Source organism: Schistocerca nitens, chromosome 8 (assembly GCF_023898315.1).
Source record: "Schistocerca nitens isolate TAMUIC-IGC-003100 chromosome 8, iqSchNite1.1, whole genome shotgun sequence".
Taxonomy (NCBI): domain Eukaryota; kingdom Metazoa; phylum Arthropoda; class Insecta; order Orthoptera; family Acrididae; genus Schistocerca; species Schistocerca nitens.
The window spans coordinates 508,591,629-508,602,979 of record NC_064621.1 but is presented as its reverse complement, the minus strand read 5'-3'; positions in this window follow the sequence as shown (position 1 = coordinate 508,602,979).

The window sequence follows — 11,351 nt, the reverse complement described above, 5'->3', positions numbered from 1 at the left end:
CGTGTTTATTAGCACTGAAGTTAGTGAATCAGGCCGTTGTGCGCGTAAATTCAAGCGGCCCGCCAGAGACGGTGACGCCAAACGTATTCTTCGGTTGGTTTCCTAGAAACCGAACAAGGGAGCGATACAAAAATTGTACACTTGATGGTAGTAACGATCGAACAAGAGCCATAGGCTGAGCAGTCTCATGCGCTGTCATCTACGCTGTGAGAAAAACTAACTGTATATGGAGGGCTGCTTGAATTTGCGCCATCCTGATTGGCTAACTTCAATGTTAATTAAGTCTGAAATGGCAAAACATATCAAAATTTTTTTCTTAACAATTATTTATAAGGACAAACTATCCTGCAACATTCTTTCAAACATTTTAAACTGTTTCTGACGACCCTGTAGATTGTAGAGGCCTGTGTAACGTTGCGTATTTTCCCATTTCCAATCAAAAGGAATGTAGTATAACACATTTGTGTTCTGCATTCGCGGTGCACTGATAGGAAATTTTCAGAGTGATTAACACATTGTGCGGGTCTGAGACTATAAACTGGAGCCTTGGTCTACACAAAGACTCCACTTACCGACAGAGCTACACCGACGCGACTGATGACCCCTCTCAGCTGCCGTTTGCCAGTGGCATCATGGTGAGCATGGAAATTTCCGACGAGTTACAATGCAGTATATATCTGGTACTCATACTCACACGTACACACACATACGCTGGGCTTCCTTATTTACGTCCATATTTTAGTCTCAGGAACCAAATGAAAATATTACGGTATTTTGATAAGTTTTGCTGTGGGACAGTCTAATTACAACTGAATGAAACAATTTTTGTGCCATGCGCGTATCGCCTTTATTCTTTGCGAAGCATCTTCAGTTGCAAGGAACAAGTACATATTAGTATGTATACTGTTTAGTTTACATTTAGTGCGTTGTATATATAGGTTATAAGTAGTTATGGTACCTTTTACTTTTCTATAATGTAGTAATAATTTAAAATTGCTCTACACAGATTTCGTGGATGTTGATCTTCTTGCTATGTTTTTGTTCCTTCGTTGGCATTGTTCTTTTCCTGTAACTGCCATCTGAAGTTTCGTTGTGTTTTGATATATTTGTGTGTGATAGGTCTGTTTGTATGTGTTTGTGTGTGTGTGTGATAGAGAGAGAGAGAGAGAGAGAGAGAGAGAGAGAGAGAGAGAGCATATGTATTTGTTTTAATCTGGTTGCAACTACAAGTGGAATGATTTTTATCTTAGCATTTCTGTTTTTACCTTTAGTACAGTCTGTATTGATGTGTGTTTGCTCGTTCATCACATGTTTGTTTCCAACGATGGCTTTCTGGACTTGGTAGTTTTCCTGCATTTGTTTAAGGTCTTTGTCATGGTTGCTTATTCTTATTATTTTCGTATCTTGCACTATATTTGTTGGATGGTGGATGTGATTTCTTAAGTGCCCTGTAAAAGTGGAATGGTTTGTTTCATAGTTGCAAAACCTAATGTGTTCTTTGTAGCGTAATTTAAAACAAAAGCTGAAAATGAAATTAGTTCCAGTCACTTAGTTCAGACCATAGCATTCCGGAGGTTTGCCTTGATTCTGGGACACACGTCGGCACTGGAAATTCCATCCCAAATACATTCAATTGGGATAGCCCTGTTCCGTTACCAGCTTGTCTGGTATTTCTCTAAAACAAATCGAGCTCTTCAATTGATCAAATCTTAAACATACGTCTGTATTACACGGGGAAAAACAGGTGGAAGTTGTGAGCTATTTCACGAGTTACACCTGGTAGGTCAATAGGTAAGAGCACTGCCGCCGAAGGGAGGGAGGAGTTGGTGAGGCAATATGCCAGTGGCCACTTTTGTGAACTGTCAGTAAGTTTCAGGGTTTGATTTGCAATTTAACTCACTTTAGTATTGCAGAAATGTGATGTTCCTTACAGTAATTTCACTAGTCGATTACCAGTCCACCTTGTCAAAATAACTTTCCGTGAAACTGTAGATTATTTTTGTTTAGATATTTGGCGCTGAAAAATACTAACACCATTAGGGAAAATGTAATGGACGGAGAGGTCGATGCCACTTGTGTCCAGCATAGTTTCTTGCAGCTATCCATCCTTTAAAATATTAAAAAATAAAAAAATAAACACAGGGAGGAAGCTGTCTTCAGCACCAGTGACCGGACTGCTTGATTTTCTCCGGGCTACATGTTCTCAAATTTCAGCCACCGACTTTGCATTAGGGCTTAGGCTGTAGGCTTGGTTTTCTAATTCTGTTGCAATCCGACAAAGAGCTTCCTTGGTGGTTCCAGCATCCATTTGCCTGACTACATGTGTCAAAAAAATGGTTCAAATGGCTCTGAGCACTATGGTACCTAACAAGTGAGGTCATCAGTCCCCTAGAACTTAGAACTACTTAAACCTAACTAACCTAAGGACATCACACACATCCATGCCCGAGGCAGGATTCGAACCTGTGACCGTAGCAGTCACGCGGTTCCGGACTGAAGCGCCTAGAACCGCTCGGCCACCACGGCCGGCCTTCATATGTCACTCACTTTAATTTCATTGTCAGTACAGTCGTAATAACGTCTTACATTTAACTCGCATGCCTCATCCATGTCCATTATCTAAATATTTCTCAAGATGCATTTCCTGGCCGAGAGCGGACCTCAGTGTTTGAACAATTTTGGCGATAAACGGCGTTTCGCGTTGCTGTAAGCAATGAAACGTAATAATACTGGTTGCAAACTTTCACTTTTCAGAGCATCGTAAGTTTCGTTTCGAATACTCTAATTTGTTTGCAAAAACCACTCAAAATAAGTTTTACTCTTCTGTTTACTTCTTTCTCTGATGATCCATGTCTTTGACTGACCTAAACGCAGAAATTCATCAACTGAATCTATAAATTCATTTTAAAGTTGCATTAGTTTCTCTTCAGTTCGTTGGTTCTACGTTACTGTAATTGGTTGTCAGGTACATTTCCCTACTACCTATATTGTGTTGCTCCACTCATCGTTAGAGTTTACCTGCACTAGAGGCAAGCACAACTGATGTGGAACACGTATTCCTTCTTCATTTTCCTAATTTAAGGATAAGAAAAACTTTCATTGGAGACGATGAGAAAAGCTTTGGTGGTAAAAAGCTTCTTTGCCTGAGTCGTCTTTCTGTTTAATTTCTCACTAATCCGGAGGAATCTGATAGAAGATGTAATATCGGTTTGCACCGTAACAGAAGTTGCCAAGGATGGTTGGTAAAGGTTTAGGCAGCAACTAACTGAATCCAGGCAAAATCGATATCTCCCAGAAACTGATGATTCGTCCTCGGTTCCCCTTTCTATAATTTCGTTCATTAGTTACAGATGGTCCAGTTGTGCTAAATACACTTCGGAAATCAGCTTGTTAATTTGACTGATTACAGTTCGATGTTCTTTTCTTACTTGTTTATTTATTTACTTTTCAAAAACGCTGCTGAGTTTAATCAGTAGCGTTGCATAGAAGAAGTTACGGAATTGTAGATTCTTACGTCTTATTTGGTTACTTTCTTGTGAAGTATAACAGTTGCAACATACAAAATGGTTCAAATGGCTCTGAGCACTATGGGACTTAACATCTGAGGTCATCAGTCCCCTAGAACTTAGAACTACTTAAACCTAACTAACCTAAGGACATCATACACGTCCATGCCCGAGGCAGGATTCGAACCTGCGACTGTAGAGGTCGCCCGGATCCAGACTGTAGCACCTAGAACCGCTCGGCCACCCCGGCCGGCTGCAACATACATTTATGAGGCCATATCTTCCTGTGCAGAAATCTTAGAAGCAGTTTTTGCAATCTTGTTTTTATCACTGTCCCTCCAGTTTTGGGGGACAACGGCAGATCGAGTTAGTAACATTCCCAAAGTCACACTTTTCCTCTGCGTGACGCTAAAGAAGTCTCTTTGAGGCAAATATCCAAAGCCGAGAAGCAGAGACAGCCAAATAATGTCCAAGACCTCGTGGCTAAAACGTATTTTTCGAAAGACATGGACTCAAACAGGCGTTATCCATATCCTCTAGCATATAAACTCTATACGTCCAGGTTTAACAATTCCCTACTGCAACACCATCATTTACAGGTGCGTTCCTTCGTCTCATAGCTCGAATGGCGTTATATTCCACAGTATAGTGACAAGGAAAATAATGCGAATGAGAGACGACAGAGTGAATTTTACTGGAAGAAAAATGGGTGAAGATATGAGACACTTCCTTAGAGCGGAGTGCATGTTCCGGCCGTTCGCATTCGTGCATTTGTTTCCAGGACAGCGGCCGGACACGTAAGGCGAGCAGGTACACACACACACACACACACACACACACACACACACGCACACAGAGTGCAGTACGTCGTCCGTGGCGGCGCACTCAGCGCGGCGCCGTTCCGAGAAAGCGGATGCGGCGCTGCGAACGTGATGGCGTGTGCCGGTCGTGCCGATTTATGCGGTTATGTAGCGTAGCTGCGCTCGCATGCGGAGCGGTATTTATTATTCCGGCACGGCCAAGGCGGGCAGAACAGCGCCCCGATCAGGCACGTTTCACGCGAAGAGCGATGCCGAAGAAGTGCAGTCCGACTGCCGGGGCAGGGCGCCAACGCGGGAAACCTAAGAGTCAGTAAATTAAAAAACGACATAGATAGGAAAAAAATCTAAGTAGACTGCTTATTATTTCAATAGTCAAGTGGCTTACATTGTAAGTAGGCTGTTTAGGTTTTTATGTTGGTAACGCCACTGCTGTGTGAAGTCTGTGACTGGTTGGCATTGTTGGAATAATCGCTATTGTAGTGTTAGGCAGTTGGATGTGAACAGCGCGTAGCGTTGCGCGGTTGGCGGTGAGCCGCCAGCAGTGGTGGAGGTGGGAGTGAGATGGCGGAGTTTTGAGAGCAGATGATCTGGACGTGTGTCCATCAGAGAGAGTAAATTTGTAAGACTGGATGTCATTAACTGATATATATATATATATATATATATATATATATATATATATATATATATATATATAATGACTTTTGAACACTATTAAGGTAAATACATTGTTTATTCTATATCAAAATCTTTCATTTGCTAACTACGCCTATCAGTAGTTAGTGCCTTCAGTAGTTAGAATCTTTTATTTAGCTGGCAGTATTGGCGCTCGCTGTATTGCAGTAGTTCGAGTAACGAAGATTTTTGTGAGGTAAATGATTCATAAAATGTATAGGTTATTGTCAGTCAGGGCCATTCTTTTGTAGGGATTATTGGAAGTCAGATTGCGTTGCGCTAAAAAAATTGTGTGTCAGTTTATTGATGATCAGAATAAGAAGAAAGAGAAATGACTGAGCACGTTCAGTTGTGCTCAGCTGTTTGAAAATCAAATAACGTAAGGGGTTTAGCAGCACAGTAATTCATAAATTTTTCTAAGGGGATGTTTCAACATGTATTAACAGATACAGCGATTACTTTTGAAATAGTAAACAGTTTACTTACTTTCTTTCCATCTGCCTCGTTTTCATTTTACTGACCCTTACATACTGTCCACTCGCATTAATGTGACCACCTTCATATGCCTGAGTAACCACTTTTGCAAGCGGACCACTGAGAGACGTGCAAGAAGAGAGTCAATGAGATCCTGGAAGGTACCGGCGAGGGTGTAAATCCGTGGCGACTCCAGTACTGTGTGCCGGCCGAAGTGGCCGTGCGGTTAAAGGCGCTGCAGTCTGGAACCGCAAGACCGCTACGGTCGCAGGTTCGAATCCTGCCTCGGGCATGGATGTTTGTGATGTCCTTAGGTTAGTTAGGTTTAACTAGTTCTAAGTTCTAGGGGACTAATGACCTCAGCAGTTGAGTCCCATAGTGCTCAGAGCCATTTGAACCATTTTTTTCCAGTACTGTGGACAACAGCGCTAGGTTTCTCGGTTGAGCAGTCATTGCGCGAGCAGCTCAAATGAGGAGGTCCCACAAATCCTCGACTGGGCTTAAATCCAGAGAGTTTGGTGCCCAGGGGGTTACGCAAAACTAATACTGGCGCTCTTCGGATCACTCACGTACAGTGCGACTTGAGTGAAGCGTGCATTTTCTTGCTGGTGGATGCCATCGTGCTGAGGTAAAACAGAGGAGTGGAATTTGCTTAAGGACAGATGTCTATTGAGAATTTCAGAATAACGAGATCACCATCGGAATTCCACAAAAACATTTTACAGACCGTAACGCTCTGAAGATTGCTCCACGGTGTTTGCTTTCAGACGCTTCACGCCCTACACGCCAACGATCATCTGTCCGATGGGAACAAAACGTAATTCATATGTTATGTAAATTGAAGGTGTTGGAGGAGATAGGAAAGGGACTACGAATGCCAGCTGCATCGCGACTTCACGCGAAATCAGCGGCGACGAGTGAAAATGTTTGCCGGACCGGGACGATCTCCTGGTTACTAGAAATTGGGCTAACAGCTGCGCTGCCCGGACACAGTGGTTATCGCAACTGCGTGTACAATTTCGGCACGCCTCTCGGTCGTTCTACACTCCAACCCAGCGCCATCTGTCCACAGTCCCTGTCCATTTCCTCCGTGCTCGGTATTTCGAGAAAGTAGACGTAACTGTCCACCCACATCTGATTCACCTCGATGGGCAATGAAACCACCACCTTCAATGGGGATACACAGTTACATCTGACCTCTTGCGGAAGTCTCGAAGTAGCGAGCATGTAAGAAATGGACGGGGAAAGTGGATAGTTGGTGATGGTTGGGAGTTAGGATAGGCCCAGAGGTGTGCCGAGACATTCTGCGCAGTTGCAGTAAACACTGTGTCCGGGTAGCACACAGTGGTTAAAGTAATTGCCTAGTGAGCAGGAGATCCCATGTTCGAGTCCCAGTCTGGCACACGTTTTCCAGTTACTGCTGATTCTGCGTTAATTCCCAACACAGCCGACACCATTAGTCCCTTCCCTTTCCTTTCATTTCTCCCGACCCCTCCTCCCTCACCCCCACCCCCTACAATCAAATGGTTGAAATGGGCGGCGCGGGATTAGCCGAGCGGTGTAAAGGCGCTGCAATCATGGACTGTCCGGCTGGTCCCGGCGGAGGTTCGAGTCCTCCCTCAGGCATGGGTGTGTGTGTTTGTCCTTAGGATAATTTAGGATAAGTAGTGTGTAAGCTTAGGGACTGATGACCTTAGCAGTTAAGTCCCATAAGATTTCACACACATTTGAACATTTTTGGTTGAAATGGCTCTGAGCACTATGGGACTTAACATCTGAGGTCATCAGTCCCCTAGACTTAGAACTACTTAAACCTAACTAACCTAAGGACATCACACACATCCATGCCCGAGGCAGGATTCGAACCTGCGACCGTTAGCGGTCGCGCGGTACCAGACTGAAGCGCCTAGAACCGCTCGGCCACAACGGCCGGCCCCTGCACAATCAGTTTGCATATCATGTATCCTAGCTGCAGATTCCGCGTTCTGTCTGTTCTTCCCCATATGTCCAAAAGAACAGCCACCACGCCTTCTTATAAGTTTTTATTTAATCGTATGGCTAGGGGTAGCGTCTTTGATTCATGATCAAAACGTCTTCGGTCCCGGGTTCGATCCCCGCCACTGCCTAAATTTTGATAAATAATGAGCATTGGCGGCCGAAGACTTCCGGCATAAGAAGTCAGCCTCATTCTGCCAACGGCCTTGTCAAAGAGGGCAGAGGAGCGGATAGAGGTTCAGGGCACTCTCTTGTCCTAGGAGTGGGAAATTGCCCCTAAAGGCGGAAGAATCAGCAATGATGGAGAAGGCAATGGAAACCACTGCATTAAAGACACGTAACGTGTATCCACAGGACATGTGGCCTGTAATTGAAGAAGTGTCATGATGATCTCTCCATTGGCAAAAGATTCCGGAATAGTCCCCCATTCGGATCTCCGGGAGGGGACTGCCAAGGGGGAGGTTACCATGAGAAAAAGACTGAATAATCTACGAAAGGATAACGTTCCACGAGTCGGGGCGTGGAATGTCAGAAGCTTGAACGTGGTAGGAAAACTAGAAAATCTGAAAAGGGAAATGCAAAGGCTCAATCTAGATATAGTAGGGGTCAGTGAAGTGAAGTGGAAAGAAGACAAGGATTTCTGGTCAGATGAGTATCGGGTAATATCACCAGCAGCAGAAAATGGTATAACAGGTGTAGGATTCGTTATGAATAGGAAGGTATGGCAGAGGGTGTGTTACTGTGAACAGTTCAGTGACCGGGTTGTTCTAATCAGAATCGACAGCAGACCAACACCGACAACGATAGTTCAGGTATACATGCCGACGTCGCAAGCTGAAGATGAACAGATAGAGAAAATGTATGAGGATATTGAAAGGGTAATGCAGTATGTAAAGGGGGACGAAAATCTAATAGTCATGGGCGACTGGAATGCAGTTGTAGGGGAAGGAGTAGAAGAAAAGGTTACAGGAGAATATGGGCTTGGGACAAGGAATGAAACAGGAGAAAGACTAATTGAGTTCTGTAACAAGTTTCAGCTAGTAATAGCGAATACCCTGTTCAAGAATCACAAGAGGAGGAGGTATACTGGGAAAAGGCCGGGAGGTACGGGAAGGTTTCAATTAGATTACATCATGGTCAGACAGAGATTCCGAAATCAGGTACTGGATTGTAAGGCGTACCCAGGAGCAGATATAGACTCAGATCACAATATAGTAGTGATGAAGAGTAGGCTGAAGTTCAAGACATTAGTCAGGAAGAATCAATACGCAAAGAAGTGGGATACTGAAGTACGAGATTAAGGAATGACGAGATATGTTTGAAGTTCTCTAACGCTATAGATACACCAGTAAGGAATAGCGCAGTAGGCAGTACAGTTGAAGAGGAATGGACATCTCTAAAAATGGCCATCACAGAAGTTGGGAAGGAAAACATAGGTACAAAGACGGTAGTTGCGAAGAAACCATGGGTAACAGAAGAAATACTTCAGCTGATTGATGAAAGGAGGAAGTACAAACATGTTCCGGGAAAATCAGGAATACAGAAATACAAGTCGCTGAGGAATGAAATAAATAGGAAGTGCAGGGAAGCTAAGACGAAATGGCTGCAGGAAAAATGTGAAGACATCGAAAAAGATATGACTGTCGGAAAGACAGACTCAGCATACAGGAAAGTCAAAACAACCTTTGGTGACATTGAAAGCAACGGTGGTAACATTAAGAGTGCAACGGGAATTCCACTGTTAATTGCAGAGGAGAGAGCAGATAGGTGGAAAGTATACATTGAAAGCCTCTATGAGGGTGAAGATTTGTCTGATGTGATAGAAAAAGAAACAGGAGTCGATTTAGAAGAGGTAGGGGATACAGTATTAGAATCGGAATTTAAAAGAGCTTTGGAGGACTTACGGTCAAATAAGGCAGAAGGGATAGATAACATTCCATCAGAATTTCTAAAATCATTGGGGGAAGTGGCAACAAAACGACTATTCACGTTGGTGTGTAGAATATATGAGTCTGGCGACATACCATCTGACTTTCGGAAAAGCATCACCCACACAATTCCGAAGACGGCAAGAGCTGACAAGTGCGAGAATTATCGCACAATCAGCTTAACAGCTCATGCATCGAAGCTGCTTACAATAATAATATACAGAAGAATGGAAAAGAAAATTGAGAATGCGCTAGGTGACGATCAGTTTGGCTTTACGAAAAGTAAAGGGACGAGAGAGGCAATTCTGACGTTACGGCTAATAATGGAAGCAAGGCTAAAGAAAAATCAAGACACTTTCATAGGATTTGTCTACCTGGAAAAAGCGTTCGACAATATAAAATGGTGCAAGCTGTTCGCGATTCTGAAAAAAGTAGGGGTAAGCTATAGGGAGAGACGGGTCATATACAATATGTACAACAACCAAGAGGGAATAATAAGAGTGGATGATCAAGAACGAAGTGCTCGTATTAAGAAGGGTGTAAGACAAGGCTGTAGCCTTTCGCCCCTACTCTTCAATCTGTACATCGAGGAAGCAGTGATGGAAATAAAAGAAAGGTTCAGGAGTGGAATTAAAATACAAGGTGAAAGGATATCAATGATACGAGTCGCTGATGACATTGCTATCCTGAGTGAAAGTGAAGAAGAATTAAATGATCTGCTAAACGAAATGAACAGTCTAATGAGTACACAGTATGGTTTGAGAGTAAACCGGAGAAAGACGAAGGTAATGAGAAGTAGTAGAAATGAGAACAGCGAGAAACTTAACATCAGGATTGTGGTCACGAAGTCAATGAAGTTAAGGAATTCTGCTACCTAGGCAGTAAAATAACCAATGACGGACGGAGCAAGGAGGACATCAAAAGCAGACTCGCTATGGCAAAAAAGGCATTTCTGGCCAAGAGAAGTCTACTAATATCAAAAAAATTGTTCAAATGGCTCTGAGCACTATGGGACTTAACATCTGTGGTCATCAGTCCCCTAGAACTTAGAACTACTTAAACCTAACTAACCTAAGGACATTACACACAGTGTAAGTAGGCTGTTTAGGTTTTTTTATTGGTAACGCCACCTCTGTATAGAAAATCACTGGCTGTGCGGTGTGCAGTCTGTGGCTGCTTTGCATTGTTGTAATACTCGCCATTGTAGTGTTAGGCAGCTGGCTGTGAACAGCGCGTAGCGTTGGGCAGTTGGAGGTGAGCCGCCAGCAGTGGTGGATGTGGGGAGAGAGATGGCGGAGTTTTGTAATTTGTCGTGAACTGCTATATATATATGATGATATCAAGGTAAATACATTGTTTGTTCTCTATTAATATCTTTCATTTGCTAACTATCCCTATCAGTAGTTAGTGCCTTCCATAGTTTGTATCTTTTATTTACCTGGTAGTAGTGGCGCTCGCTGTATTGCAGTAGCTTGAGCAGCGAAGATTTTTGTGAGGTAAGTGATTTGTGAAAGGTATAGTTTAATGTTAGTCAGGGCCATTCTTTTGTAGGGAATATTGAAAGTCAGATTGCGTTGCGCTAAAAATATTGTGTGTCAGTATAAGCACAGTCGTATGTATAAATTGTTCAAAGGGGATGTTTCAACAGCCATGCCCGAGGCAGGAGTCGAACCTGCGACCGTAGCGGTCACGCGGTTCCAGACTGAAGCGTCTAGAACCGCACGGCCACACCGGCCGGCTACTAATATCAAATACCGGCCTTAATTTGAAGAAGAAATTTCTGAGGATGTACGTCTGGAGTACAGCATTGTATGGTAGTGAAACATGGACTGTGGGAAAACCGGAACAGAAGAGAATCGAAGCATTTGAGATGTGGTGCTATAGACGAATGTTGAAAATTAGGTGGACTGATAAGGTAAGGAATGAGGAGGTTCTACGCAGAATCGGAGAGG